Source organism: Equus caballus, chromosome 16, assembly GCF_041296265.1.
Source record: "Equus caballus isolate H_3958 breed thoroughbred chromosome 16, TB-T2T, whole genome shotgun sequence".
In the NCBI taxonomy this organism is placed as follows: Eukaryota; Metazoa; Chordata; class Mammalia; order Perissodactyla; family Equidae; genus Equus; species Equus caballus.
The window spans coordinates 41,911,072-41,936,103 of record NC_091699.1 but is presented as its reverse complement, the minus strand read 5'-3'; the positions used below and the strand labels follow the sequence as shown (position 1 = coordinate 41,936,103).

The 25,032-nt window shown below is 37.7% G+C and overlaps 1 protein-coding gene and 1 pseudogene across 46 annotated transcripts in view; one reads left to right on the top strand and one right to left on the bottom strand.

The window, feature by feature from the left end:
• The window catches only part of SLMAP (sarcolemma associated protein), a 158,680-nt gene that overhangs the window by 34,189 nt on the left and 99,459 nt on the right, over positions 1-25,032 (top strand). The window lies entirely within an intron of this gene.
• Positions 2,468-3,220, bottom strand: LOC102148930 (pyruvate dehydrogenase E1 component subunit alpha, somatic form, mitochondrial pseudogene; annotated as a pseudogene).

Below are 25,032 nucleotides of genomic sequence, written 5' to 3'. Positions count from 1 at the left end.
TTATCTTTTCCTCAGAGGACACAGTTTCCTCATCTGCAAAATGAGGAGTTGTACTAAAATTATAAAGGCAGTATAGTGGAGTGATTAAGAGCTGGGGGCTCAGAAGTGGGAATTAGGGACTACAGCTGAGGAGATCATTGCATGGGTTCATATCCTGATTCTTATTCTCTTGGTGACTTCTGGCAAGTAACTTAACCTCTCTGTGCCTCAGTTTTCTTATTTATAAAGTGGGGATAACAATAATACCTCACAGGGTAGTTGTGAGAATTAAATGAGTTAATATATATAAAGGACTTAATAAGATAGAATCTAGCACATAATAAGGACTCAATAAATGTTAACTATTTTTACTGGTATATAAGATCTTTTCTAATGCAGTCATTTATTGCCAATAATATTTTTAATCAAGTAAGTGATTCTTAAATTTGTCTATCATTTGAAAGTTGAGCTAATTTTCTATTTATATATTTTTGAGATTGTGGAGGCTGTTGATTTGTGAAATATAATATTTTGGAGTCCTGGCCCCTTCCCCTGGTTTTGTTTATTTGTCTTGCGTTCTTGTATAGACAGCTTCTTTGGGGCCCTAAGTTATCTCTCATTGATGAGGCTATTTTGTAGACCTTTGCAGCAGTAAAAATCTCATATTTGATTTTCTAGGTTTTTTTCCTCACTCTTTTTGTTCTGGAGCTAATGTATGCAGCTTAATCTCTCCATAATTAAGTTTCATAGGCTGTTAGGTTGTACCTATTTTTCTTCAAGTGCTGTTTCAATTTTAAATTTAGGATATGGCAGAAAGCCCAAAGCAATGTGATAGCTCAGTTGAGTAGCCCATTCTAGGAAAAGCTAACGTTATAAGGTAAACTCAGCTAGAAGTTGGTAGAGCATGACCTATAGTGTAAATCAATTCATGCATAGATGTTATTTAATTTAATCCCAGAAAAAGGATGTATCTAAATGCTTTAAGAGAGAAATCTGAGTGTGTGAAAATCACTTTCAGAATCAGCAACCATATTGAAATTCATTTTGGAACCCCGAACAAAGACTACAGAAATACATGACTTTGATAATATTATATCATTTTCTTTCACTGACTATATGAGATAATTAAGTCTTTGGTGAATAGTGACTCAGGTATTCCATCGCTTTGGAAATTTTTGTCTGTGAGCAAGTCACTCTGATACCTCAGTTTATAATGGTACTCATAAGATAATTATATTTTTTCTCTACTAGGGGTAAGAATGAGAGTTGTATTTTAATACATTTATTTTTAGATCTTCAGAAGTTCTCTTCTCTGTGTGGTTTAGCTGCAGTAGGCAGCCCACCATGGGGGGTCATTATTTCTGTGTTAGAGAATAAATTAGTCGAGTGACGTTGCCAGGAAGCAAAAGGCAAGAGTTTGACTGCCACAGTTAAGGGATACAATTTGTTACTTATAACAGATATTAGAGGATGTTTTCCTCTAATTGTAAAAACTTTTGTTTATAAAACATACCTAACTAACCCCCATAACAAGAGAGAGGTGGTGTGTCTTCTGGCTTGATGGGCAAAAATCAAGACAGCTTTCTGACTCATTGACAGAAGAGAGGAGGGCTCTGCTTGCCTTAGGGATTGGATTTTATTTTAGGATGAGTTGTTTGTATAAGTATAGATATGAGAGAATTCCTACCCTATGTGTCAAATATCTTATTCTATCTTCCCAGAGATTTAACTCAATGACTTCAAATTCCCTGAGTGAATATATATATTTTGTATCTTCTGCTTGGGTCACATTAATTACATAGTGTTTATATTTCACATTAATTACATAGTGTTTATATTTCTCCCTCCAAGTTTTACTTTCTGAATGTGAGAATTTATGAGGCTTTTCTTTTAAACATTTTGAGAGTTTTTTGTGTGTGTTGGTTTGTTTCAGTTAAGAGAAATTTCGTTTTTTAATGTAGAAGAAACTGGTAACATGTTTGCTTCTGTGGAGGGAAATTGGGAAACTGTGGGACATAGTGAAGAAGACGTACTTTTTACTGTACCGCTGGACCTTTGGAACTCATTTCATTTTCCCCCGAGTTTTTTTTTTTTAAAGATTTTATTTTTTTCCTTTTTCTCCTCAAAGCCCCCGGTACATAGTTGTATATTCTTCGTTGTGGGTCCTTCTGGTTGTGGCATGTGGGATGCTGCCTCAGTGTGGTTTGATGAGCAGTGCCATGTCCGCGCCCAGGATTCGAACTGATGAAACACTGGGCCGCCTGCAGTGGAGCGCATGAACTTAACCACTCGGCCATGGGGCCAGCCCCGCCCCCCCCCCCCGAGTTTTTAAACTTAATTTTGTAGCACAGCGTAACACATTCATAAACTTTTTGGTATTTTATGGGTTTTATGCCTTTTAAAGTTGAGACCACAAAGTTTCTTAAAGTTGACGATGGATGTTCCATTGAAGGCATAATAGTAAATTTACAGTCTTCTGTTAAATGATCTAGTTAAACTTGATCCACAGATTTGTACCATAAACTTCAAAAAGTGTATCGCTGCTGTAGATGTGATGGCTTAATTCTTCCAAAGGTGGTTCAGAATCAACTCTAGTAAACTGGACCGTGTTCTCAATTTCTTTCCTCTCTTCAGTATCAGCTTCCTTTACTTCTTCAACACTGGCAATATTGCTGTGTACTATTCTATCTTTGAGAAGCATAATAAGGTCGCTCTTCTTCTTGAATTCTTCTCGTGTATGATAATTGACTCCAGGGTCACTCGTATGGTGTCCTTGATAATGGTAAATCTGCAGTAGTGTCCCCTTTACAGATCTGTAATATAATAGCAGCTGCAGTCTTTGTTGCCTCCTGAACACATAGAACATCCATTCCATCTGCCCTTAGCCCAGGAATAAAATTGCCTCTCTTGTAGTAATCAGTGCTGGCTGCTGCTATCTCAACAGATGCTCCCATTCCATAGCAGTTATTCTCACAGGTGAAAATAAACAGTGATTTCCACAAAGCTGCCATGTTGTAAGCTTCAAATATGAAGTCAGACAGACCTGATCTTTTCCATTATACTTACAGGCCAGACCAATACCAGCTCTCACAGGGACATGAGCTCTGACAATGCTTTTGCCCCAGAAGTTCTTGACGTACATGTGCATAGATCCTACTTTTCTTTTAGTGCAACTTTCTCTTGGTCCTGTAAACTCTGCAAATTTATGGGATAGAAGATCCACAAGTAAAGGTAAAGCCATGACCCCAGTTGGATGTGATGATCTGCATTATTTATCCTGACATCGAGACCCCCCAGACTTCCTGACATTATACAAGTGATAGATACCACTAAGAATTTTCTGTTTAATTCCATTGGTTAATAGTCTCTATCATCCTGTACTGAGTCCCTTTTCCCTGTTGTGATAGGAGGGCCCTCTTCAAACCCGTGAAGGTCAGTCACATTTCTTAATTTCAACTGTAGCATCATTTACAAAGTTACGTGATATGCCGCCAGCACTCTCCTAGCCATGACATTTGGGAAACAATGAGTATATTTCTCTTAGCACATCTTCCTCCTGAGTGCGGGCCATGGTGGTGGTGGTTATGATGTCTTGCTGTACACTGGGCCATAGACCCACAAACATTTTTTAAGGGTGTATAATATTCGTGGGTGGGCTATAATTTTCTTAAGCATTCTTCCGTTGTTGAATATTTCCATAGTTTCCATTTTTAAAAACTATTGTGTATTTTGCTTTGCTGCATATCTTTATACCTATATCTTTAGTCATATTTTTTATTACTTCTTTAGGCTGAATTCTCAGAAGTGAATCAAAGGACGTATTTAAAAAATTATTTTATTGAAGTCACATTGACTTATAACATTGTGTAAATTTCAGGTGTACATTATTATATTTCAGTTTCTGTGTAGACTGCATTGTGTTCACCACCAATAGTTAAGTTTTTATCTGTTACTATACATATGTGCCCCTTTACCTCTTTCGCCCTCCCCCTGTTTATCTTCCAGGTATGAGTGAAATCATAGAGTATTTGTCTTTCTCTGTCTGACTTATTTCACTTAGCATAATATCCTCAAGGTCCATCCATGTTCTTGCAAATGGCAAAATTTTGTCTTTTTTTATGGCTGAGTAGTATTCTATTGTATATATATACCACATCTTCTTTATCTGTTCATCCATTGATGGGCACTTGGGTTTGTTTCTACATCTTGGCTATTGTGAATAATACTGCAGTGAACATAGGGGTGTATAAATCTTTTTGAATTATTGATTTCACATTCTTTGGATAAATACCCAGCAGTGGAATAGCTGGATTGTATGGTAGCTCTATTTTTAATTTTTTTGAGGAATCTCCATACTGTTTTCCATAGTGGCTGCACCAGTTTGCACTCCCACCAGCTGTATATGAGAGTTCCCTTTTCTCTACATCTCCAACATTTGTCATTTCTGGTCTTGTTAGTTATAGCCGTTCTGACGGGCATGAGGTGACATCTCATTGTAATTTTGATTTGCATTTCCCTAATGATTCGTGATGTTGAGCATCTTTTCATGTGCCTGTTGGTCACCTGTGTATCTTCTTTGGAAAAATGTCTGTTCATATCCTCTGCCAATTTTTTGATCAGGTTGTTTGTTTTCTTGTTGTTGAGTTGTATGAATTCTTTATATATTTTGGAAGTTAATCCCTTTTTGGATATATGATTTGCAAATATTTTCTCCCAGTTGGTGGGTTGTCTTTTCATTTTATTGATGGTTTCCTTTGCTATGCAGAAGCTTATTAGTCTCATGTAGTCCCATTTGTTTAGTTTTTCTTTTGTTTCCCTTGCCTGAGTAGACATGGTATTTGAAAATACTGCTAAGACCAGTGTCAAAGATCATACTGCAAAGGGCACATTTTGAAAGCTCCCTTGATGTACCTCCCCAGACTACTTTCAAGACAGGTTGTGCTAATTTATTTATTTATTTATTTAGAGGAAGATTAGCCCTGAGCTAACGTCTGCCGCCAATCCTCCTCTTTTTGCTGAGGAAGACTGGCCCAGAGCTAACATCTGTGCCCATCTTCCTCTACTTTATATGTGAGACACCTGCTACAGCATGGCTTGACAACTGGCACATAGGTCTGCACCTGGGCTCCGACCCAGTGAACCCTGGGCTGCTGAATCGGAACGTGTGAACTTAACTGCTACGCCACTGGGCTGGCCCCCAGGTTGTGCTAATTTATACTCCCATGACCAACTTGTGAAAATGTTTCTCTTATGTCACTCTTGGAAGCACTAAGTATTTATTATTTAAAATACTTTCTGCTACTTTTATCAGTAACAAATTGAATCTTTTAAATTTTTATATTTCATGGTCATTTAATATGTGTGTGTATATATGTATGTATTCTTTTTATCCTTCCTCCGTTCATGGGCTTTTTAAAAATAGCTTTATTGAGTTATACTTTGCACTCCATAAAATTCCCCCATTGTAAATGTAAATTGAGTTTACTTGAAGTTAATGACTTTTAGAAAATCTCTGGTTTTGCAAACATCACCACAATCCAGCTGTAAAACATTTCCATCACCCCGAAAAGATCCCTTATGCCCATTTGCATTCAGTTCAGTCCTTGATCTCACACTCAGCCTTAGGCAGCCGCTTGATCTGCTTTCTGTCTGTATAGATTTACATATTCTAGAAATATCAAATAACCAAACCATACTCAATGCAATCATTTGTGAGTGGCTTCTTTCACTTAGCAGTATGTTTTTGAGGTTCATCTATGTGGCAGAATGTGTCAGTAGTTCATTCATTTTTATTGCTGATTTATCTTATTTATTCAGTGGCTGATGGACATTTGGATTGCTTCCAACTTTTCGTTATTATGAGCAGTGCTGCTAGGAAGTTTATGTGCAGTTCTTTGGATCCATCGTTTCTCTTGGGTGGATACCTAGGATTAGAATTGCTTGGAACTCGTTAAATTTCATATCAATACTTAGCCTCAAAAATGTTTCTTTTAAAGAATAAATGGCAGCACTGTACTTGTGAAGAAGCACCATTAAATGATATGAAAGATTTAAAATGGAACAATCGGAGCAGGCAAGTGAAAAGTTCTACGATATGCCGTATGACTGTGTAATGACGGAAACCACTTCAGCATTTATTGGTAGATGAGGAACTCCTAGAGCCGAAAACCAAGTAAAGGCAGATAAAATCAGTGAGCATCTAAATAAACAGTGAAAACTTCAGTTCCATGAAAAATGAGAAAAATGGAAATGGGACATCATTTGCATTCATTATGACATAAAAATGAATATATATATAAAACACGTAAAATGCCCTTTCCAATATAAAAGAAGGCCATCAAGATTGTTGTAGATAAACAGGCCAAAGCAGCAAGCAGTCAATTTGTTCAGGATGATTATATGTAGTAAATAAACATTCACTTTTGCTAATAACTGCAGAAATAAATATTTTACAAATGGGCTGTTATATTAAATTGGTAAAATCAAACTGTCTAGTGCTAGAAAGATTGTGGTAGTGATGTTAGCTTTGTATGTGGGTCTAGTCCATGTGCAAAGCTATGTGGTCAAGCCTGTCCGGATCCTTGGAGTAGTAGGATTCTGAGGTAACTTTCTTTTTTTCTCTTTATGTTTTTGCTGAGGAAAATTCACCCTGAGCTAACATCTGCTGCCTGTCTTTCTCATTTTGTATGTGAGCTGCTGCCACAGCATGCCCACTGACAAAAGAGTGGTGTAGGTCCACACCCTGGAACTGAACCCAGGCTGTCGAAGCAGAAGGTGCAGAACTTGACCACTAGGCCAGGGACGCTGGCCCAGTAACTTTCATTTTAGCTTCCTTGAATGTAATTAAGTGCTTTAATAGTAAATTAATAAAGGAAGGAATAAACCAAAAGATAAGAAAACAGCTGCACATTTTCCTCCTGTGCTAAAGTTGAGGCTGGTCATGCTTTCCTTTCTATCTCTGTGACTCACCCAAACTCTGGCGGCACTAACCCAACTAGGCTTTTTTTCTTTCTGGCCTAGAGAGCTGCGTGTTTGCTCTGCTGTGTTCTAAATCCTGCATTTCCGGTTCTGGCTAAATCCTGGATCCAGTGGTTCTTTAATCCAATGACTCACACCTTGGGAGTTCCCCCCACCCCACTCCAAGAAAATACTATTAACTTTCCCATTTTGCGTAAATAATTCTGTCATGTCCTTTCTGTGCTTTGCTGATTTTGCTTTAGGCACTCATCTGAAATATGTTTTCTGTTGGTTTTTTTTTAAGCTCTTTGTGGAGTTCTTCTGTATGGGTGGGACCAAACACTTGTGAGTCACTCCCAGTTAGTACAGTACAGCCATCCAAAAGTAAGTGATTTTTTAGTTTGACAAATTGTCTGCCAAAAAGTGGTAAAGTAGAGCTAGAATCAAGAAACGGAAATTGATCCTTGATTTATTTATTTCCTTCTTGTATCTTTCAACTTATCTTTTTACTTCCAATATCAAAAATTCTATTTGTGATAATTTTTTTGTTGTATTGGTAATATTTCTCCCTAATTACTAGCATTATTATTACTTGATCCATGCTTAAATACCTGTTATATAAGGCTGTGTGATTTTTCCGTTGTTAGTTGAGTTTATGTGAAGTCATAGGTGAGGTAGTTTGTAACAATCAAGAAGTCAACAATGGGGGCCTGCCCCAGGGTTTTGCTGGTTTGGATCCTGGAGGCGGACATGGCACCGCTCATCAGATGATGCTGTGGTGGTGTCCCATAGGCCACAACTAGAAGGACTCACAACTAAAATATACAACTATGTACTGGGGGGATTTGGGGAGAAAAAGCAGGAAAAAAAAAGAAGATTGGCAACAGTTGTTAGCTCAGGTGCCAGTCTTTTAAAAAGAAAAAGTCAGGATTGATAAAAAGTAAAAACTTTCCTGTTTTATTCTGATTGACAACAATTTTTGTTTTATTAAGAAATATATTACCAGTTTTCTTTGTCTAGAACAACCATAAATACTACTCTTCTACTGAAACTGTAAATAATTTTCTACTATAGATAGTGGTACAACCGTATTTAGTCCTTTTACTCTTTTCCACTCGGACTGGCTTGACTGCTTAAGGACCTCAGGAAGAGATGGATCTGTAGGTTCTACTTATTTTTGAAAAATTAATACAACAGAATTGCGAAGTCCGGACTGTTATGTGATTTGACTTTTCTTGATCTCTGATCTCTGCCAGCTTATTCAGGTCACTACAAAATCTCTTTTTACACTGGTAGAGGTATTAGCCCATGGCTGTTTCTCTGGCCTCTTGGATGTTTGTTTCTTTTCCTGATTTTTCTTGCACCTTTCTGACTGTTCTATCTGAAATTCCTTCAACCTTTTTTCCGCTAATTTCTCCTTATATGTTAGTGTTCCTAAAAGTTCATTGTTTTCTCTGTAAATGTTATTTTTGGATCATCTCATATATTAAAATAATTTTAATAATCACCCAAATGCTGATGCCTTTCAGATACCTTGAGCCCTAAGGTCTGAGTTTTCTACCCACTCTCTACTTATGTTTACTTCCTTGCATGTCCTATAGAGACTCCAAAAGCAGTGTACCCCAAACTGAAGTGAATCATTCACTATCCCCTCCTCAGTATTTCTAAATACAGGTAATCGTGTTAGCATCTGCCTAGTAGCCCACACTAGAAACTGCGCCTTCGACGCTGAGCACATAGGCTCTGTTACTAAGCCCCTTTCATTACTTCTTACATTGTCCTTGTTTAGGACCTTATTTTTTGTTTATTTCAGTAGCCTCGTAGCTGGTCTCCCTGCTTTCAGTATAGTACTGCTCAAGCCATTCCCCCCCTGAGTGAAATGGCAGTTTGATCTCTACTTCCTGCCTAAACCCTGTAGTGGCAAGTCCCCTTTCAACTATATGATAAAGATTGTACCGCTTGATACATCTTAAAAGGCCTAGTGACTGCTTACTTACCTCTTCAGCCTCACCTGTCATTCTCAGTCTTGTACTTCACATGCCTTCCCACCACCCGATGTTGTTTCTTACCTTTATTTGCTCCTGCTGTTTCAGTCCTCTCCCCACTGATCATGACTAACTCTTACTCAGCGTGGGACAGCTCCTTCTCCAAGCCTTTTCTGAATCCTCAGAGTTGAGCCAAGTGCCCCTCCCTTCTACTGGATTTCTTGTTAATATATGAAACACTGTGATTTTTCTCTTATTAAAAAAAAAAATTATCATGACCTCATTTTGCCTTCTAGCTACTGCTCATTTCTTTTTTTATTTTTGATTAAAAATTTTTATTGAGGTATAATTGATATACATTATATTTGTTTCAAGTGTACAACATAATGATCCAGTATTTGTATATATTGCAAAATGATCACCACAATAAGTCTAGTTAATGCCCATTACCATACAGTTACAATCTTTTCTCTTGTGATGAGAACTTTCAATATCTACTTACATAGCAACTTTCAAACATGCAATATGGTATTATTAACTATAGTTGCCATGCTGTACGTTATATCCCCATGACTTATTTATTTTATAACTGGAAGTTTGTTTTTTTTTTTGAAGTTTGTATTTTTTACTCCATTCACCTAATCCCCTCTAACCCCCACCCTGCACCTCTGCCAACCACAAGTCTGTTCTCTGTATCTATGAGCTTAGTTTTGTTTGTTTTTTTGTAATGTATATATATTTTCTAGAGTCCACATATAAGGGAGAGCATATGGTGTTTGTCTTTGTCTGACTTACTTCACTTAGCATAATGCCCTCAAGGCTCATCCATGTTGTCACAAATGTCAGGATTTTGTTCTTTTTAATGGCTGAATAATATTCCATTGTGTATCTCTATATATACACCACATTTTATTTATCCTTTAATTTGTTGATGGACATTTAGGTTGTTTCCTTATCTCGTCTATTGTAAATAATGCTGCAGTTAACATGGGAGTGTTAGTGTTTCCATGTTAGTATTTTCATTTTCTTTGGATTAATACCCAGAAGTGGAATTGCTGGATCATATGGTAGTTCTATTTTTAGTTTTTTGAGGAACCTCCATACTGTTTTTCATAATGGTTGCACCAATTTACATTCCCACCAACAGTGCACAAGGGTTGCCTTTCTTCCACATCCTCTTCAGCACTGGTTATTTCTTATCTTTTTGATAATAGACATTCTAACAGGAGTGAGGTGATATCTCATTGTGGCTCTGATTTGCATTCTTCTGATGATTAATGATGTTGAGCATCTTTTCACGTACTTGTGGCTATCTGTATATCTGTATGTCTTCTGTGGAAAAATATCTATTCAGATCCTTTGCCTTTTTTTTTTTTTTTTTTGGAGGAGGAGGATTAGCCCTGAGCTAACTACTGCCAGTCCTCTTTTTTGCTGAGGAAGCCTGGCCCTGAGCTAACATCCGTGCCCATCTTCCTCTACTTTATATGTGGGACGCCTACCACAGCATGGCGTGCCAGGCGGTACCATGTCCGCACCCAGGATCCGAACCGGCGAACCCCGGGCTGCCGAGAAGCGGAATGTGGGAACTTAACCGCTGCGCCGCTGGGCCAGCCCGCCTTTTTTTTTTTTAAGATTGGCACCTGAGCTAACATTTGTTGCTAATCTTCCTTTTTTTTTTTCCCCTTCTTCATCTCCCCAAAGCCCCCCAGTACATGGTTGTATATTCTAGTTGTAGGTGTTTCTGACTGTGCTATGTGGGATGCCGCCTCAGCATGGCCTGATGGGTGGTGCCATGTCCACACCCAGGATCCAAACTGGTGAAAGCCTGGGCTGCCAAAGCGAAACGCATGAACTTAACCACTTGGCCACGGTGCTGGCTCCCCTTTGCCTATTTTTTAATCGAATACTTTCCTTTTTTTCCTGTTGAGCTGTATGAGATCTTTATATATTGTGGATATTAACCCCTTATTAGATAAATGATTTGCAAATATTTTCTTCCATTTAGTAGGTTGCCTTTTCATTTTGTTGATGGTTTCCTTTGCTGTGCTTGCTCATTTCTTTGCTTCCCTTTAGAGCAAAACTCCTTAAAAGATTTGTCTACATGTGTGGTTTCTCATTTTCTCTGTCCATTTTCTTGTTTTAAATTTTCTTATTTTTTCCATTATTTAATTGAGGTCATAATGGTTTATAATGTTGTGTAATTTCAGGTGTACATTAGTTATCAGTTTCTGTATAGACTGCATTGTGCTCACCACCAATAGTGTAATTTTCATCCGTCACCATATATATGTGCCCTTTTACCCCTTTTGCCCACCCTACCCCCACCCTTTCCCCTCTGGTTATCACTAATCTGTTCTCTTTATCCATGTGTTTGTTTATCTTCCACATATGAGTGAAATCATGTTGTGTTTGTCTTTCTCTGCCTGGCTTATTTCACTTAACGTAATACCCTCCAGGTCCATCCATCTTATTACAAATGGGACGATTTTGTCTTTTTTTTGTGGCTGAGCAGTATTCAATTCTGTGTGTATACGCATGCACACACACACACACACACACACACGTATAACACATCTTCTTGATTCGTTCATCAGTCACTGGGCACTTGGATTGCTTCCATGGATTGGCTATTCTGAATAATGCCTCAGTGAACATAGGGTTGCATAAGTCTCTGAATTGTTGATTTCAAGTTCTTTGGATAAATATCCAGTAGTGGAATAGCTGGGTCATACGGTATTTCTATTTTTAACTTTTTGAGAAATCTCCATACTAGTTTCCATAGCGGCTGCACCACTTTGCATTCCCACCAGCAGTGTATGAGGGTTCCTCTTTTTCCACATCCTCTCCAACATTTGTTATTTTTTGTCTTGGTAATTATGGCCCCTGTAACAGGTGTAAGGTGATGTCTCACTGTAGTTTTGATTTGCGTTTCCCTGATAATTAGTGATGTTGAACATCTTTTCATGTGCCTCTTGGCCATCTGTATGTATAGAAAAATGTTCATATCCTCTGCCCATTTTTTGATGAGGTTGTTTGTTTTTTTGTTGTTGAGTTATATTGTATGAGTTCTTTATATATTTTGGAGATTAACCCCTTTTCGGATGTGTGATTTGCAAATATTTTCTCCCAGTTGGTGGGTTGTGTTTTCATTTTGTTCATGGTTTCCTTCGTACATGGAGCAGAAGCTCCGTAGTCTGATGTAATCCCACTTGTTTATTTTTTCGTTTGTTTCCCATCCTTGAGTAGACATGGTATTTGAAAAGATGCTGCTAAGACCCATGTCAAAGAATGTACTCCCTGTATTTTCATCTAGGAGTTTTATGGTTTCAGGTCTTACATTCAAGTCTTTAATGCCTTTTGAGTTAATTGTTGGGTATGGTGTAAGAGAATGGTCTACTTTCATTCTTTTGCCTGTGGCTGTCCAATCTTCCCAACACCGTTTATTGAAGAGACTTTCCATTCTCCATTGTATGTTCTTGGCTCGTTTGTCAAAGATTAGTTGTCCATACATGCGTGGTTTTATTTAATTTGTGTTCCACTGATCAGTGTGTCTGTTTTTGTGCCAGTCCCACGCTGTTTTGATTACTATAGCTTTGTAGTACATTTTGAAGTCAGGGATTGTGAAGCCTCCAGCTTTGTTCTTTTTTTAGGATTGCTTTAGCTATTTGGGGTCTTTTGTTGTTCCATTAAATTTTAGGATTCTTTGTTCTGTTTCTGTGAAGAATGTCATTGGGTTCTGATTTGGATTGCATGGAATCTGTAGATTGCTTTAGGTAATATGGACATTTTAACTATGTTTGTTCTTCCAATCCATGAGCATGGAATATCTTTCCATTTCTTTATGTCATCTTCACTTTCTTTCAATAATGTCTTATAGTTTTCATTGTATAGGTCTTTCACCTCCTGGCTAAATTTATCCCTAGATATTTAATTCTTTTTGTTGCTCTAAATGGGATTGAATTCTTGACTTCTCTTTCTGCTAATTGGTTATTATTGTATAGAAATCCAACTGATTTTTCTAAGTTGACTTTGTACCCTGCCATTTTGCTATAGTTATTGATTATTTTTAATAGTTTTCTGGTGGATTCCTTAGGGTTTTCTGTATATAGGATCATGTCATCTGCAAACTGTGGTAGTTTCACTTCTTCATTGCCGAATACTATACCTTTTATTTCTCTTTCTTGCCTGATTGATTGGCCAAAACCTCTAGTACTATGTTGAATAGGAGTGGCAAGAGTGGGCACCCTTCTCTTGTTCCTGTTCTCAGATGTATGACTTAGTTTTTCCCCTTTGAATATGATGTTGCCTGTGGGTTTGTTGTATATGGCCTTTATTATGTTGAGGTACTTTCCTTCTATACCCATTTTATTGAGGTTTTTTTGTTTATCATAAATCAGTGTTGGATATTTTCAAATGCTTTCTCTGCATCTATTGAAATGATTATGTGATTTTTATTCCTCCATTTGTTAATGTGGTGTATCTGATTTGTGGATGTTGAACCATCCCTGCATCCCTGGTATAAATCCCCCATGATCATGGTGTATGATCCTTTCAATGTATTACTGCGTTCGGTTTGCCAATATTTTGTTGCAGACTTTTGCTTCTCAGTTCATCAGTGATATTAGCCTGTAATTTTCCCTCTGTGTTGTCCATGTCTAGTTTTGATATCGGGGTGATGTTGGCTTCATAGAATGAGTAAGGAAGTCTTCTCCCTTCAGTTTTTTGAAATAGTTTGAGAAGGATAGATATTAAATCTTCTTTGAATGTTTGGTAGAATTCTCCAGAGAAGTGATCTGGTCCTGGACTTTTGTTTTTTTGGGAGGTTTTTGATTACTGTTTCAATCTGTTTACTTGTTATTGGTTTATTCAGATTCTCTGTTTCTTCTTGATTCAATTTTGGGAGGCTGTATGAGTCTAAGAATTTATCCATTTCTTGTGGGTTATCCAGTTTGTTGGCATATAGTTTTTCATAGTATTCTCTTATAATCTTTTGTATTTCTGTGACTCCTGTTATAATTTTTCCTCTTTCATTTCTAATTTTATTTATTTGAGCCTTCTCTCTTTTTTTCTTAGTCTGGCCAAGGGTTTGTTGATTTTGTTAAACTTCTCAAAGAACCAGCTTTTAGTTTCATTTATCCTTTTGACTGTTCTTTTGGTCTCTATTTCATTTATTTCTGCTCTAATTTTTATTATTTCCCTACTTCTGCTGACTTTGGACTTTGTTTGTTCTTCTTTTTCTAGTTAGGTGTAGTTTAAGATTCCTTATTTGAGAGGCTGGCCCTGTGGCCAAGTGGTTAAGTTCATGTCCCCTGCTTCGGCAGCCCTGGGTTGCACCGGTTCGGATCTTGGGTGTGGACATGGCACTGCTCATCAGGCCATGCCAAGGTGGCGTCCCACATAGCACATCCAGAGGCACTCACAATTGGAACATACAGCTATGTACTTGGGGGCTTTGGGGAGAAGGAGAAGAAGAAGAAGAAGAAGAAGAAAGAAGATTGGCAACAGATGTTAGCTCAAGTGCCAATTAAATAAAAAAAAAAGATTCCTTATTTGAGATTTGTTCATTTAGGTGGACCTATAGTGCTATGCATTTCCCTCTTAGAACTGCTTTTGTTGCATCCCATAAGAGTTGGTATGATGTTTTTTCATTTTCATTTGTCTCCAGGTATTTTTTTTTGGGGGGGGGGGGGGGGTGAGGAAGGTTGGCCCTGAGCCAACATCTGTTGCCGATCTACCTCTTTTAACTTGAGGAAGATTGTTGCTGAGCTAAACATCTGTGCCAGTCTTCCTCTGTTTTGTATTTGCAACACTGCCACAGCATGGCTTGATGAGCAGTGTCTAGGTCTATGCCCCAGATCCAAGCCCATGAACCCTGGGCCCCTGGAGTGGGGTGTATGAACTTAACCACTATGCCACTGGGCCAGACCCACATTGTCTTCAGGTATTTTTTGACTTCTCCTTTGATTTCTTCATTGATGCATTGGTTGTTCAGTAGCATATTGTTTAGTTTCCACATATTTGTGACTTTCCCTGCCTTTTTATTTCCATTGATTTCTAGTTTCATTGCATTGTGGTTCGAAAATATGCTTGGTATGATTTCAGTCTTCTTAAATTTATTGATGCTTGCCTTGTTTCCCAACATATGGTCTATCTTTGAGTGTTCCTTGTGGACTTGAGAAGAATGTGTGTTCTCCTGGTTTTGGATGGAATGTTCTATATATATCAAATAACTCCATCTGGTCTACTTTTTCATTTAAGTCTGCTATTTCCTTGTTGACTTTCTGTCTGGATGATGTATCCTTTGATGTAAGTGAGGTGTAGCGGTCCCTACTATTATTGTGTTGCTGTTAATTTCTCCCTTTAAGTCTGTTAATAGTTGTTTTATTTACTTTGGTGCTTCTGTGTTAGGTGCATATATGTTCAGAAGTGTGATGTCCTCTTGGTGTTTTGTCCCTTTTATCATTATATACTGTCCCTCTTTGTTTCTCACTGCCTCTTTTAGCTTGAAGTCTGCTTTGTCTGATATAAGTATGGCTACACCTGCTTTTTTTACTTACCATTTGCATGGAGTATCGTCTTCCATCGCTTCACTCTGAGCCTGTGTTTGTCCTTGTATCTGAGATGTGTTTCCTGGAGGTAGCATATTGTTAGGTCTTTTTTAAAAAATCCATCCACCTGCTCTGTGTCTTTTGATTGGAGAATTCAGTGTATTTACATTTAGTGTGATTATTGATATATGAGGGCTTAATACTGCCATTTTGTCTCTTGCTTTCTAGTTCTATATTTCCAGTTTTTCTCTTCCCTATATTTCTGACTGCCATTTCAGTTTGGTGGTTTTCTGTGATGTTTTTCTCAGTTTTCTCTTTATTTATGATTTGTGTCTCTGCTTTGACTTTTTGTTTAGTGGTTACCATGAGGTATGTATAAAAGATCTCATAGATCAGATAGTCCATTTTCTGGTAGCCTGTTAACTAGCATAAGCAGGTTCCATCCCTTTACTCTTCCCTAAGTTATTGTTGTCACAAATTATTCTGTTTTGTGAGTTTGTGATTAAAATAAAGGGTTTATAGTTATTTTTGATGCTTGCTTCCCTTTATTTTTTATGTTATAATTGTTTGCTAACCTGTTCTGAGAGAGAGCTGCAATTTTCTGGTTTTGTCTCTCTCTTTATCTCCTTGCTCAAAACTTTGTAAACCTTTGCATTTTTGTTTCAGGTATTCATCATTTCTTGTAAGGGAGGTCTAGTGGTGATGAACTCCCTCTGCTTTTGTTTATCTGGGAAAGTTTTTATTTCTCCATCACATCTGAAGAATAGTTTCACTGGATAGAGTATTCTTGGGTGAAAGTTTTTCTTTCAGTGTTTGGAATATATTACTCCAGTCTCTCCTAGTCTGCAAAGTTTCTGCCAAGAAATCCACCGAAAGCCTGATAGGGGTTCCTTTGTGGATTATTCTCTTCTGCCTTGCTATCCTTAATATTTTTTGTTTGTCATTGACTTTTGCCAGTTCTTGTCATATGACTTTGAGAAGGTCTTTTTGCATTGATGTAGTTAGGAGTTCTATTTTCTTTATATACTTGTAAGTCCAGTTTCTTCCCCAGGTTTGGGAAGTTCTCAGCTATTATTTCTTTGAACAAGCTCTCTGCTCCTTTTCTCCCTCTCTTCTCCCTCTGGAATATCCATAATCCTTATGTTGTATTTCCTAATTGAGTTGAATATTTCTCAAAGAATTTCTTCATTTTTTTTAAGTCTTAGTTCTCTCCCCTCCTCCACCTGAAGCATTTCTATATTTCTGTTCTCTAAATTACTAATTCTGTCAGCTCTGTTTTTTAGGGTTTCTAGATTGTTTTTTTAATCTCATTCATTGTTTTCTTCATCTTCAGAATTTGTTTGGTTCTTTTCTTTAGAGATTCAATCTCTTTTGTGAAGAATTCCTTCTCAGTAATTTTATTCCTGAATTCATTGAACTTTCTGTTTTCTTGTAACTCATTAAGTTTCCTTATAATAACTATTTTGAATTCTCTGTCATTTACATTGTAAATACCTATGTCTTCAGGATTGGTTTCTGGAGACTTGTCATTTTCCTTCTGCTCTAGAGTGTTAACATAGTTCTTCATGGTGTTTGAAGTGATTCTTTTCTGGCTCATAGTAGTAGTACCAGATCACAGGTTCCACCTCCAACCACTTGGGGGCCAGGAGCTGTATTTTCTCAACCTGCCACATCTGCTGGCTGCTGTGCCTATAGGGCTGCTCTGCCATCAGCTCCTCTGCATTTGCCCTGACCACAGCTGCTTTGCAGGTCACACACACTTGTGCAGGTGCTCTGGTGTGGATCCACTGCCTTGGCTGGGGACAGGCCAACCTGGTTTGCTAGATGGGGAGGGAGCTGCATTTTCTTTCTCATGCTCTTGGGGCCTGCTCTGTGCTCACTGGTAGTTTGCTTGGGCTGCAGTGCTTGGTGGGGGCACCCATGTTGTGGCTGAACCACACCACTTGATGTGGAGCATTCCCTTGGGCTGGGCTGCAGTGCCGAAAGCAAAAGTGTTTGCCCACAAGCCTGCCTGCTCCCCTGCCTCATGTCACAGTCATATGCTGGCTGCTGTGTGAGGACCGGAGAGCAAGATTGTTGCCTCTGAGGAGGTAGAGGGGATCTTCTCACCTCCTTTCACTGATTCCTGGGGATCCAGTACCTCCTCCTTTAGCTGTATAGCTGTGTGGATCTCTCAGCCGTCCTAGTGTGCTTTGTAGGGAATCCTCTCTTGGTTATTGAATGTCCGTTTGGTTGTAACCCAGTGGGGAGAGACTAAAGAAACAGCTCACTCCATCTTTATGCTGACCCACTCCTCTGTCCATTTTCTCTTAAATCATTCTGGTCAGGCTTTCATTCTCTGCTACATCCACACGGGTCTTGTCCAGGTCTTCAGTGGCTTTCAGTTTGCTTTTCCAGTGGCAAGTTCTTATTTCTTACCTTACTTGATCTTTCAGCATCATTTGACATAGTTGATCTCTCCCTTGTTCTTGGGAAACATCATTCACTTGGCTTCTAGGACATACCACTTTCCCTTGATTCTCCTCATATTTCACTGGCCAATTTCCTTTGCTTGGTCTTCATCTCGCTGACGTGTAAACCTTGGATGCTCCCAGGTTCTGTCCTTACTCTTCTTGTCTGTCTATACTAACTACCATGGTGATTTCATCCTGTCTCTGGACTTTAAATTCTTTGTATATGCTGATGACAACCAAATTTTTATCTCAAGCCCAGACTTCTTTCCTGAACTGTAGACTCATATCCAGTTGTCTTTCTGACATTTCCAACTGATATCTAACAGACACCTCAAATTTAATATGTCCAAAGCTGAACTCCTAACACCTCCCCCAACCTCCATAAAAAAGACTTCCCATCTTCAGCCCTCCCAGGTCACGTAGAGGCAGCTACATCCTTGGAAGATTGATTGGGTAAAAAAATTTGGTATCCTTCTTGACTCCTTTCTTTCATATTGTACATCCAGTCGGTCAGGAAATCTTGTGGTATTACAAATATTATCATTTTCAGTGTGTGCTGTGTCGTGTAAAAGGTTAATATAATGCTTTTCCAGTTTTACAGCATTGTTTTATTTGAAGGGCAGAGATCCTGAAGACCATAGTTATACCAGGTCCTTTGGTTTGAATTACCCCCAGGTGATGGTCTCTCGTGGGTTGCAGAAACTATTTCATTCAGAATTGATTCCTGTAATCTGAAAGAACAAAGACGAAGTGAACTGTGAAAACTCTTAAGTATATGTCAAAAGTAGTGATTTTACTCCTGAAGTCTGCTCTTCAGTTGTGCCAAGTGATGACTAGTTTACTAACCCTTTTGAATTTATTGAACTTTCCTCTTTGATCTTCCTTGATGTTTACCTCTTTTCTTTCTGGCAAATTCTGTTTTTATGTGGTTTTCCCTCATTGTGTAGTTATATTTGTTTCCCTGTTTTGTTTTGTTTTGTTTTCTTCTTTTTATTTTCCTTCCATTCTCTTTCACTAAATAATCATAACCCAGAATTGGAGATTTGTTAGGCTTATTGAATAAAGTTTTATATCTTTCTTAATTTTAAAGTTTAACTCTTTAAGATTTCTTTTTGTGGAGATAAACGCTGTGAACAGTTTGTATACTTTCTTTCAGACTTTTGTCTAATGGTGTGTTAGCATATATCATTCTTTTTGTAAAAAGTATCACTGTATATCTTGATATATTTTAATTTCAGTGCTGAAATTAAAACTCTATCTCATTATTTTTTATGATTGTTATATTGTGATTGTAATGTCTGATATTTCATCTAATGAGCATAATACAGTTTGGGTGGGCTTTAGTTGTTTCCAGTTTTAAACTTCTATTAACCTTCCTTCAGTGGACATGCTTATGCATTTGCCATTGTACTTGTGTGTATTTTATTGTTTCTATAGGTTAGATTCCTAGATATGGAATTACTCAGAGTATTATAAGCATTTAAAATTTTAAAAGGCATTGCTGAATCATTTTCCAAAAAAGTTGTAGCAGTTTGCATTCTGATGCCCAGTATATGAGAGTGCCGTTTCTCTACGTTCTTGCTGGAGCCAAGTGTCACTAGTCTTAATCTTTGCCAAGTTGATATTGACCACTTCGTTCATTGCTCATCTTTTGAGCTTTTAGGTTTCTCAAGTTTTAGAGTTAGGTGCTTATTCACCTCTTCTCAACGTCTCTCTCTTTTTTTTAAACAGAAAATTGAAATAATATAGGAAGGTATAATGGGAAAACTTCTACTCCCACCTTAATAGTTTATAGGGTGTCCCAAGTAGCATTTTAAGTTTTGAAATGAGTGAGTTATAACCGTCTGTTTGCATTATTCCATGATTTTACTGGGTTTCCAGCTCTGTCACTCAGGGGCAGGAGTACAGTAGTGCTCTGGTTTAGAATTATGACATTTGCTAAATATCACTTGGCTTAATTTATTCATAAACTGGGTCACACTGTTAAATGAGCTGTAGATTGCTAATCTATATAATATATTCTAAGTATATTTACACATGCCTGAGAGTATAATTTCCTTTTGATTTAACTTTGATTAGGGAATTTGCTGACCCATATTGTGATATGTTTTTCATATTTTTCATAAAAGGTTTTCAGTCTATGCTGTGAGACAAAGGCTTAGTTGCTTTTCTTCTGTGTACAGGTTGTGGTTATTTATGGTAATATTCACGTGTAATGGGGGCAACAGCATACTATTTTTAACACCTGTGTGTGTAAGAGTTCAGCTGTTACTGATCTATTTATATCTCTATCAGCTGTTTACTGTTTAAATAATTAATTGGCAAAGGACTTATTTTTAAGTACCTTAACCAATAAAGTCTTGCACTGGTTCCCTGACTGAAGAAAGTCAAAGTGATTACATATTTATGCATATTCTGTGAATTTAGTCATAATATCTTCCATTTGTTTAGCAGTTACTATGTACAAATAATGTGCTAAATACTTTACGTGCTTAACATAATTTAACTTTTACAGCAAACACTCTGAGGTAGGTACTGGTATTATCCCCAATTTATAAATAGGGATTTATAAATAGCGCTTTAAAACTAAAGAGATGCTTCGAGAGGTTAAGTAACATGGTATAGGTCACACAGTAAGTTAGAAGGTGATAGAGCTAGAATTCATACGTATAATGTATGCTGTGTTCCATACAGCATATTGTTTTGTTGTTAGTGCTGTTGAGTCGATTCCAACTCCTAGTGACCCTGTGTACAGCAGAGTGAAACCCTGCCTGGTCTTTTTTGTGTCATCCTCTCATTTTTGGTGCTATATCAGACAATGCTTCACTGCTGTTTTCGTGCCCAATTTTTTCGAAAATGGGTGTCCACGTCCTTCTTCCTAGTCTGTCTAGTGTGGAAGCTCCGCTGAAACCTGTCCACCAAGGGTGACCCTGCTGAATATTTGAAACACCGGTGGCAAAGCTTTCAGCATAACAGCAACACGCAGCAGCCACGGTGTGACAACCAGTAGATGCATGATGTGATTCCTTGACTGAGAAGCAGACCCAAGCCCCAGCGGTGGGAGTGCTGAATCTTAACCGCTAGACTATCAAGCATAGACTTATTTGAATATAATGCAGTTGGGCCATCCTGTGTTAAATCAAAACTTGATAGCTTCCATTCTAGAGTATGAATTATTTCATTTATTCATTTTACATTTAAAAAAATCGTTTGTGACTTTTACCTATTGGAACTTTCTGACAGGGAATGAATGTTATAGATTAGAAAAGATGGGATTATAGTGCTGTTGAAAGTGTGATTTGGACACAGAGGTTTGGGAGTTAGCTGCTTAACTTGGAATAAAGCCTTGAGTCACTGATTTAGGTGTTTATTTAATGAGAAATGTTATCTGAGAGAGAAATCTTATTTGTTAAGATGTTAAAACTTGGCTTCAGAAACAAAAGGAGATTTTTAACAAGTACAGAGTGTGGGTAGGTGGAAGCAAGGGCTTTTCGGGTCCAAGAACAGTGTAAGCATACACACAGAGGCTTAGGGCTTGGAAGGGAATTGCTAGTAGTTAAGTAAGGGTGCAATGGATAGTACTTTTAGGAAGAGTGGAAGATCAGGTTAGATAGGGTGATTGGGTTCATTTTTAAAGATTTTTGAAGTTTTTGCAGCTCTCAGATTTGATTTTGAAGGCAGCAGAAGCTGCCTTTGTATAAAGGGAAGCAATGTAATCAGGTTTGTATTTTAGGAAATAACTCTAGCATCAGTGTGAAGGGTGGAGAGAGTGTGGAATCATAGCCATCATCTTGACAACGGTTATGGGGCTGAGTTAGAAGAAAAGTAATGGGAAGGGAAAGGCAGTCTGTAATGGAGAGATTGTTCTGAATCAGAATTCATAGGAATTTGTAACATATTGGATTGGTTTGCTATTACTTATTATTACTGATAGTATTTGTTATTGCCACTTTTTTGCATTTGCTCTAAGTGGCTTCTGGTAGTCAATTATGCGTTCTGTTTTTAGTAACTGATGGCTGAATTCCTGTCCAGAGGTGCTCAGGAAGTGATGGGTAAATGATGGAATGAGTCTGCGTTGTAAATATTATACTCATGAAGTATTTATTTAGAATATTTGTTTGGTGCTTACTCAGCAGACATTTTGTTAAGGGCTAGGGACATCACTGATTCTGATCTTCAAGGAATTTGCCACAGCCATGAGGAGTCTAGTAGACCTTATTTGCCATTCTTAATTTCTGTGCAATTGTTGGGCATATGGTTTAAGTCCTGACTCAATCTGTTCACGTGAGATACTGCTTACTTCATAGTATTCTGAAGTTTAGATGAGGTAATGTGTGTAAAGTGCCTGGCATAGTCCCCGGGATAAGCGAATGCTTGTTTTCTTTTAATCTGCGGTGGACACAGAAGCTGGGAAACTCAAATTTATTAGGATTGTGTGTCAGGTAGGTGGCAGCAGGTAGTGAATGCATTTTTGAAAGAAATTTTAAAAGTTTACTTTTCCTGCAGGCCAGCCCTGTGGCAAAGTGGTTGAGTTCGGTGTGCTCAGCTTTGGTGGCCTGGGTTCGTAGGTTCAGATGCCAGGCGTGGACCTACACCAGTTTTCAGCCATGCTGTGGCAGTGACCCATATACAAAATAGAGGAAGACTGACACAGACATTAGCTTAGGGGTAATCTTTCTGAGCAAAAAAAAGAGAAAGATTGGCAACGGATGTTAGCTCAGGGCAAATCTTCCTCAACCCCCCCAAAAAAGTTTATCTTTCCTGATGACTTGGCATCATAAGGCCGAATTGCTATTTTATTATTTTCTCCATTGTGACTGTAGATAGGTCACTGAGCTTAAATGTCAGCCTCAATTTGCTGATCTGTAAAATGAACAAAATCATTCCTATTTCACAGAGTGGTTGGGAGAAATATTAGAGATTGTGGATATGAAATTGCCAGTCAAACATAAGTAGCACAGCAGAGTGGTTGAGCTAAAAAAGCTTGAAATGCGCATCTCTCCTCATTACTAGCTTGGGAGGCCCTTTGGCAATTTACTTAACCTCTTTTAGTCCCAATTTCTTTATCTGTAGTTTAGGAATAATAAAACATATACCTCATAGGATTGCTGTAAAGATTAAGTGAAAGAATGCACGGAAAGTAGTTTATCTAAGCACATGATAAGCACTCAAAAACTTGTGATTTTTGTATATTATGTGGTATCCTTTTGACACTATTGAACAATGAATTCTTGTTTGGCATTACTCAGTGGTTAAAATTTCTGTATAGCTGAATTCCGAATATAGGTGATGTTACCTTTTATGGTAGTAAAAAAAAAAATCAATGACCCTTTTAAAAGAAAACTTGACTTAGCCCCTTAAAAAGTTTCCTAGGGAAGAATGTTTAAGGCCTTCTGTTTAAACCATAAATGGAGGTAGAATTTGAATGTGATACTTTCTATTATTAAATTTCAGTTCAAAATAGAAAAGAATTAGTGACTCTTAACTGAGGGCATCATCTACCCATTCTGAGATCATGAGGGATATTGGGGATAGACTGTGTTTGAACATCTGAATCATGTGACGGCAGAAAAATGGGATTCTTTGCACTTTACTTAACTGTGTAAGGGGTTTATTTTCTTTGGTCCTGATAGTCATTTCCCAACTCAGTCAAAATAATTGTTTCATAAATTGCATTGTTATTATTTCTATTTATATATAATCCTCAGTTAGTGACTTTGTTTCTTTTTCTCTTTCGAAGTAGAATTATTACAATTTTTAAAGAACTCACCTATGGATGTGTGAATTGTCAAAGCATTGAGGAGATAAATCTCTTGAATTAACTATCACTAAAAATGGAGAGACATGAGTAAAGACCAAGGTGTTTTAAACATTAAAATTATATGCTAACCTGAGTAGTTGTGCTTAAAGAATGGAAAAGGCCATCATGATTATTTTCACTACCTTTAATAAGCATTTTTTTTTTTCGATTTTTTTTGCTTTTTCTCCCCAAACCACCCCAGTACATAGTTGTGTATTTTTAGTTGTGGGTCCTTCCAGTTGTGGCATGTGGGATACCACCTCAGCATGGTGTGATGAGTGGTGCCATGTCCGCGCCTAGGATTTGAACCTGCAAAACCCTGGGCCGCTGAAGGGGAGCACGCAAACTTAACCACTCAGCCATGGGGGCTGCCCACTTTAATAAGCATTTGGAAAAGCTATGAATGTTCCTTTTTTAGGCAGATGTACTATTTGCATCTTTCAACATTTCCATTGAATTTCTTTGCCAAATAAATTGTTTTTATGTGTGGGTGTTTTTTTTTTCTAAATACTATCTAGATTCCTGTGTTTTGCCAATTTTGCTGATCTTCGATGTGATTTTTTTTTTAGCTTCTCCCTCTCCCCTACCTCTTAGTGACTATATAAATCAATATCAACTGTCCCTAGATTGAGCCTATCATGTGCATTATTAAACAGTATGCAAGGCTACATCCTTTAAAAATAGTCACCTTGTTCTATATTTCCCACAAATGTGATCACTATGATTTCCTTTTGCGGCAAACAAGGCTATTATTCTATGGGTGAGGTTTTTTGCCTATCAGAGATAAAGAGTAGTGGTGCAATTATTTTGTTGTTGTTTCAGCTGATCTCAGGATGATTTAAGCTAACATTTTATTTTATTTTTATTTTTATTTTTTTAAAGATTTTATTTTTCCTTTTTCTCCCCAAAGCCCCCTGGTACATAGTTGTGTATTTTTAGTTGTGGGTCCTTCTAGTTGTGGCATGTGGGACGCTGCCTCAGCATGGCTTGATGAGCAGTGCCATATCCGCACCCAGGATCCGAACCTGCGAAACTCTGGGCCGCCGAAGCGGAGTACACGAACTTAACCGCTCGGCCACGGGGCTGCCCCCCTAAGCTAACATTTTATGAGGAAAATAATGACTATAAATTATAGTCAGAGCATTGTGTATTTAAAATATGACAGTATCACCTTGTTTTATCCTTAATGTGCTAGAATACGTGGCATTTTTACAAATACATATTTTAAATATTGGAATTAAAATTTTGACGTTCTTTGAGGTAATTAGAGACCTCTTGGGGTCTAATGGGTTCAGTTTCGGATCAGTATT